Source organism: Amphiura filiformis, chromosome 4, assembly GCF_039555335.1.
Source record: "Amphiura filiformis chromosome 4, Afil_fr2py, whole genome shotgun sequence".
Lineage (NCBI taxonomy): Eukaryota > Metazoa > Echinodermata > Ophiuroidea > Amphilepidida > Amphiuridae > Amphiura > Amphiura filiformis.
Window position 1 is genome coordinate 79715461 of NC_092631.1, and position 6876 is coordinate 79722336.

Sequence of the window (6876 nt, forward strand, 5' to 3'; positions counted from 1 at the left end):
ACATTTTCCAGTGGGCATCAATTTTGGCCGTGTTACTGCGACCATTTTTTTTGTCGCGGTGTTAATTCTTTTTTCCTGTTTTGTCATTTATAAGTTTATAATATTGTTACTTTCTTGTAATTTGACTAAGTTATGAGCCTACAGATTAAATAACATCTTAGTCCAAAGTAGAGGTGATATTTCATGTTTAAGGGATCTAATTTTCGGGGTTAGCAAACTAAAACATTTGGGAAACTTTAACTCCCTAAACTCACCCCACACATACTCCCACACAAAGACCACACTGAATATACCTGAATAACGCTGTTGGGTATCTGTTTTTCAATGCTTGGCTTTGGTCTACTATCATTCTCAGATGCATCGTTTTGCGCTGTGTTCTCTTGGTATTCTGTGTATGTTGTTCCTTGAGGATAAACTTCATTTCTCAATTTCACCTGAATAGAAGATTAATTATAATGTATTCAATTTATTTGTATGTGAAAGGCTCATTATGTTGTGTGAGGGCAATTAAAGCCATATTATAACATTTGCTGAGGAAGACGCCCTCACTGGATTTTTAAAATTCCTTTTTTACACGATTAAATTGTACTTTATTAAACCAATATACCCTGCAAAAATCAAGACTCTAGGTGCTGTAGTTTTGTCAAAATCCGAGATTTTGAATGCTTTATTATTACGATGGAATTATTAGTCGAACGCATACACGATGTTCATAACACACAGTACGTACACGGCGTGCGGGACGGTGATATACACAACAAAGGGTCGTACCACAACATGACCGAAGGAGTGGTACGTATTGGCGACATGTGCGCTGGTAGTAAATTCCAATTTTCTTTGCTTTGCCGTAGTTGTTCGGCTCAAAAATAAAAAGGGATATATCTGACAGTAAAAGCTAACATTTAATGGCAAATAAATGCTAATCTATTTTGTTTGAAAATGTTATAATATGGCTTTAAGTCATAACATTATGTAACAAATTTCTCTGTTTGCTCTGTGTTATTTCGTAAACATATTCTATAAACTTAACACCAATACCATCCTTACACCCCACGCACACATAACTACCCCACCACCCACCACACACCCTCTGCACACCACAACGCCAAAGCTCGAGCATTTTGGTGCGTTGGAAGTTCACCGTTTGTACCACTGAATCCAGATTTGCCGATTTCTGTTATCGTCCTTACCTTAGGTATGAATACCATACACATGGTAAATGTTGTTGTGGTGAATATCAATAAGGCAAGAATACAATAGCTGCCATTTGGACTTCGAATTAGCAGAGATACCAGAAGCCCCACGACGAATGATACCATAACAACGTACACACTGGTACCTAATGTAGGAGACACATTTCATCATTATTAATTCCTTTAAAAAGGAACAGGGCGAACAAATGAGGAAGTGTCAAGATAAAGGTGTAGTTATTACGTTTTTACGTACCTCAAATGACAAGGACTACGGTACTTAGCCTATGATCTTGCAATGAGACTGTACTCAGTGTATGGACAGTGTGGCCTATTTGTCTAATCATTTTGGCTATTTAATTCTGACCATTGTGATTAAAGCAGGCTTTCAGATTGGTGAGCTATTGTGTACCAAGTGATAAGACCGGGCACGTATAACAAAAATACACTGGATAATTCATGACAGCCTATTTACTGGCAAAAGGTGGGCCAAATAAATCTTAGTTGATTCTTGAACACAATTTAAGCAGGAACCTCGAGGCAAAATTTGAATACATATTATCCTGTAACGTTTACTTAGCCTAACAGTCAATGAACGTTCATTGTTAGCATAATAAGTAGCTTCTCCTATGTTTATGAAATAAAGTGTTTACAAACGAATAACATCTGTTATACATATATACATCTACTTGCTAATACACTGAAAGTCTAATAGAAATGAAGGATAAGGAACAATTACAGAACATGTATTGTTGATTAATGTAGCTATGGGTATACAATGTTTACAAAATAAGAGCGTTAATGTTTTGTACATGAAGTTAACGTCTTTGCTACATAGCTAGTTGTTAATACATCGAAAATGTGACTATAGAGATTTACAATTTGATGACTCTCAAAATAATTTAGCATTGAAGAATTTCAACAAATTACAGAACTTTCATTTGTTGACATACTAGCAATATTGAAAATCATGTTCATAAGCGTAACATCCTCTATACATCTATTTATTAATGTTTATAAACGTATAACAATTTGTTACATCTATGTCTTAATGGGGTTGGTACAATTGGTGACCCTACTTCTCATACCCGACTTTTCATACCCCACTTGACCCGACTTTTTGTGTTACATTAAATCTGTTTAAATATTTCAATGAATACTAAATAAAGTGTAAATGTAGTCTATACCGATTTGACATGGCTAAATCAGTGTGATTAGTGAAAATCATATTTTCAAAAATATTGTTTATAAACCTCGCTCTTCCTCGTTCGCTGCCATAATCTCCAAACCAGTCGTTTTTTAAAAGCTCTCGCATTAAGATGGTATTTGAGGCATTTTGGAAGTGCTCTATGCATGTTAAAAATAATATGAATATTATGGCTACACTCTTAAAAAGATCTAATTAATTTTGAATAGAAACTTTTGACATGAGGAGCTATTCGGGTGGGGATATAACAGATTTCCCTGCAAAATGAACATATTTCTCTTCAAAATGAATCGGATATTCTCAACAAAATGACAAGAAAAGAATCAAATTTGATTAAAAAAATGAATAGGTTCTTGTCAATTATTAAAGTTTAAGCTAACATAATTTGCACTTGAATGAAAACATCCATTAGTTCATTCTGTTGAATGCCAATAGTGAGTCTCCCCCATATTTCTACTTTTCATGTTGCTCCGGTTATTAGTTAACGAAAGTATTTATACCTAAAAATAATTTCATGCTGACATCTACAAAATTTATTTATCAGTTGAACAAGTTCACCCTCTGCATAAAATTCTTTTATTTTGAACATGTTGAATGCCAATAATGTACCTCCCCATGCATTGTATTTCTACTTTTTATGTCACTCTGGTTATTAAAACCAGTACTTTATTTTCCGTCTTTTAAGTTAGAGATGTGGCGATCATACTATTAACTCAAAATCAAAATGAAAATAAAATCTTCTGAAAGTAATAAAATATCTATATTATAAAGAGTATACTATTAATGAAAAATTTAGGCCTAAAACGAATTAGACATATAACAAATCAAACTCAAATAATTTATTTTCAAATTACATACCTTAAAATCTTCTGAAAGACAAACGGTTTTGTCTCAGCCATTTATTAATTTCTAGAATATGCCGCAAATACCACCTTAAGATCTATGCATGACGACATCATAAACTTTTTTTATTGTCATTGCAGGCAGTAGGCCTATTTAATTATTTTACTGCTAGCAACATTTGGCATTTATTGAACATTGACTTCAACGTATACAACTGTATACCACCATACCAGGTTCAACCAAGTTAGCAGATAAAGGGCAACCAGTTATTGACTTTTCTCCTGGTAATTGGTCAATTAGCAAACACTCATTTTTATTTATTTATTCATTTAAACTTTCTTTACCCAGGGTAGCTCCTTCAATGTCAAGCACTGATTTCCAAGGAGGCCCTGCATTTACAATGTGAACAAGAAGCATATATATATATACAGTAATAAATCAGAAAATACATAATTATAAATGGCACATGAAATTGTGAACAATTGGGAAAACATGTAAATTCAGATAAAAGACATATTACACTGGTTTTATCAAAAACAACTGCTTAAATTGAGCAATACTCATTTCTTTAAAATTACATCTACTATCATTTGGAAGGCTATTCCACAATTTAGTAGCACGTGAATGAAAAGTTCTTTTACCTGCATTAATATTATATGGTGGTTCAAAAAGAGCAAAGTTGGTTTGACTCCTGGTTCCTTTAGAGTGCATATCATGCATAAAAGTGAACTGAGAGGAAAGGTAACCAGGAGCCATTCCTTTCAGGCATTTGAAGGTCAGTGTTGCCATATAGTTGAACCACCTATCATTTAATTTATTCCAATGAAGAGTACTCATCATGTCATCAATTGGTGTTCTGATATCAGCAGAAAGAATAATACGAGCAAGCCTATTGTGAAGAATTTGGAGGGAGTTGGAGAGCTCAACAGAACAGTTAGACCAAACAGTATTACAATAATCAAAATTAGGCATAACAATTGCATTAGCAAGCATGATGAGGGTATCTTTTGGAATATAAGGTTTGCAACTAGAGCAAATAAGTCCGGGCGATTTGTATTGCACAGGGCTCAGTGCTAAAGTAAATATATTTTCTCTTTATCGCCTGCCTAAGTTTCCCCATTTAAGGGATGGGGTATGAACGTTTGGACAGTATTTATTGTGGGACATTAGAGCACATCAGACATGTTGAATTGCATTCTGAATACGAAGAATGTCCTTTTGATATAAAATAATTTTGATTTTTGAAATTCGCAAATGATGATTTTTACTTAAAGTGTATGTAGGTGGGATGAAAAAGCCGACGATCAATTGAAAATGTTGACCTTTCGTATTGAAGATATGGATCTTTTTCCCAAAACACAAAAACATTAGGTCATTTTGGGAAAAAAAATCCATATTTTCAATATGAAAGGTCAACATTTTTCAATTGATCGGCTTTTCCTCCCAGCTACATGCACTTTAAGAATATGTCATTAGATTTATAAAATTTACTTCGAGGACTGTTATCAAAAATATGAAAAATATCAAATTTTAATAATTTGTCATAAAATTTGTAGGCCTATTACATCGTGATTTTCAAAAAATGAAAATTATTTGATATCAGAAAGACATTCTTCGTATTAGGAATGCAATTCCATATGTCTGATGTGCTCTCATGTCCCACAAAAAATACTATCGAAACGCCCATTCCAGATCCCTTTTAAAGTACTCTCTTTAATTTACTCAAGGTTGTGTTTGTATAAATGATTCAGTTATATAAACACAGCCTCGTGAAAAGGTCATGTTGACATAAATTAATTGACTGTGTGGTATCATTAACAGATTCTATACGCTATAACAGAACAACAAGCACATACAGGCAAGTATTTTGCCAGTATCAATAAAACTATAATGAGGCTATTAATGTAGCCCAACTGTACGTACAATCTGGCAATACCGCTAAATCTTAAAGAAATGAAAATATCTGTTGCAATTTTCGGATTTGCATAAAAGTAATTCTAGTTCATCCAAGTTGTAAAACAATTATTTCTTTTAATACAAACACATTCCTTGGTAAGACAACTTTATAGCACTGTTTGAATATCAACATGAAGTAGTAATGACAAATTTAAATGTACACTATCGCCTCTGTAGTTTCCTGATTACATAGACAGCACGATTATTTTATTTTTATTCTGCAACGCTGTGAGGAAATAAGTATGCCAAAACCCATCGCAATAAGGACGAAAATCGCTTCGCGATTTTCGCCCAAAAACAATTGAGTAGAGATGTTGTAAAGCAGCTTATATATTGAAATGTTATGCTTATATTTTTTGCTATTGTCCTGTTATCTTCTCCTCCTTTTAATCGTTATTTATCACCATCTTCTTCTTCATAAGGGTTCCTGTTTTACGCATGACAATTACATTCGTAAAAGTTCATCTGTGTTGATATAAATCATGATTTTGATTTAAACTTTCGAACACAAGGAATTAATTTCTACCTCGGAATTTTCAACCAATCAACCAACCATAAAAAAAGACGGGGACCGGTTTAAACTTTCAGTCTATTATCAGGTCAAAGGTCAAAAGATCACGACCTGATACAGTCACTCACTCGCTGATGAAAGATGGAATACCATCTGAAAATTCCGAGGTACGGATGAGGTAGATATTAATTCATTGTGTTTGGATCAAAAGTTAAAATCAAAATCATGACAATTACATATTTATACGATATCTTAAAATCTTAAAACACAATACGGTACCTACCTATCTGCTTCGAATCATTAAGAGCTGGCATATGGACTTTTCTCGTTTCCCATGCTAGAAATGCTCCAAACATAAGTAGTAAACCATGTTTTGCGTATAGCGCCACCATCCAATAAATTTTCCATTTACAAACACACCGAGTATAGATATATACTGTCAGAAAATCGTCGTCAAGATCTTCCTGTAATTATGTTGTGTGATGTATGAAATGATTATGGAATGATGCATATTGATCTACCGATTGTGAAGGTATTGAAAAAAGTGTAATATTCGCGCGTTTACAATACATTCTTCCAAGTGTACACGTGAGTACAACAAAACCATGGCACCAATTTCAGAAAGGAAGAAAAAGCGTTTGATATGCTTCTTAATGTCAAGTCCTGTAAAAAGTATATCACGTCAACATGGTTAAAGATCTTTTTTCTGTAATCAATGGAATTTTAGCAACCAAAAATGCACATAATTGCAAAATTGAACATAACAGTTAAATACAGCCTGTCTAAAATAAAATTATGCAAGTGAAAAGCGCCCTCTTTGGCAATTAGAAAATACCGTTATGACATGATGCTTAAATACATCAACGTTAAGGGCGTAGTCTTAGCTCTCAGATGCCGTTTGTTTTGTTCAATTTGCTTGTTTTAATCTCGAGATATGTTTAGATAACAACGAAAGGGTAACATCACAATTGTGCCACTTTTACTAGGGTTGTATATGCGAATTAATGATAGCATTAAGTTTATCAAGAGTTCCTTCGTGAAATCAAAAGAATGTATCAATAATTACACAACAATACAAAATTGGTTTTACTCTTTTTACTGTTTTATCATGATACAGCAATAATGATTCTCTTTTTCCACTTAAAACAGATTAAAAGATAAATAAATAT

At 33.3% G+C, this 6876-nt stretch overlaps 1 long non-coding RNA gene across 1 annotated transcript; it reads right to left on the reverse strand.

The window, feature by feature from the left end:
- Nucleotides 1–321: 321 nt before the first annotated feature.
- LOC140149948 (uncharacterized) lies at nt 322–6150 on the reverse strand. The gene is made up of 3 exons (XR_011858781.1): nt 5991–6150; nt 1191–1339; nt 322–434 (listed from the first exon to the last, which is right to left on the reverse strand). It is a non-coding gene; the product is annotated as an uncharacterized lncRNA (long non-coding RNA).
- Between the last annotated feature and the right edge of the window lie 726 nt (nt 6151–6876).